Raw genomic sequence first — 372 nt, forward strand, 5'->3', positions numbered from 1 at the left:
GGGGGATGCGTGGGGTGGGGCTTTGTCCCCATGTAGGGCTCTTGGGCCGTGGCGTGTCCCCAAAACCTCCCACCGTAACCCTTGTGCCACCACGTCCCCACCCACTGCCCCCGTGTCCCCCGCACTTCACGCGTCCCACCACATCCCCAACCCTTCCCAACGTGGCTTCTCCCTTGGAGCCTTGATCCACTCCTGGGACCACCCAACTCTTCCCCAACCCCGTAATTCGTGTGGGTCCCCGTCCCCGCTCCACATCAACCCTCTCCCAGCCGGAGAGGGCTGCCGGGATGTTCTGTGTCCCCAACAGATTTGGGGTCGATCAAGGAGGAGGAGGAATGGCAGCAGGATGCTCCTGAGGAAGAAGACGCGCCG

This window comes from Eurypyga helias, unplaced genomic scaffold (genome assembly GCF_000690775.1).
Source record: "Eurypyga helias isolate BGI_N326 unplaced genomic scaffold, ASM69077v1 scaffold9842, whole genome shotgun sequence".
In the NCBI taxonomy this organism is placed as follows: Eukaryota; Metazoa; Chordata; class Aves; order Eurypygiformes; family Eurypygidae; genus Eurypyga; species Eurypyga helias.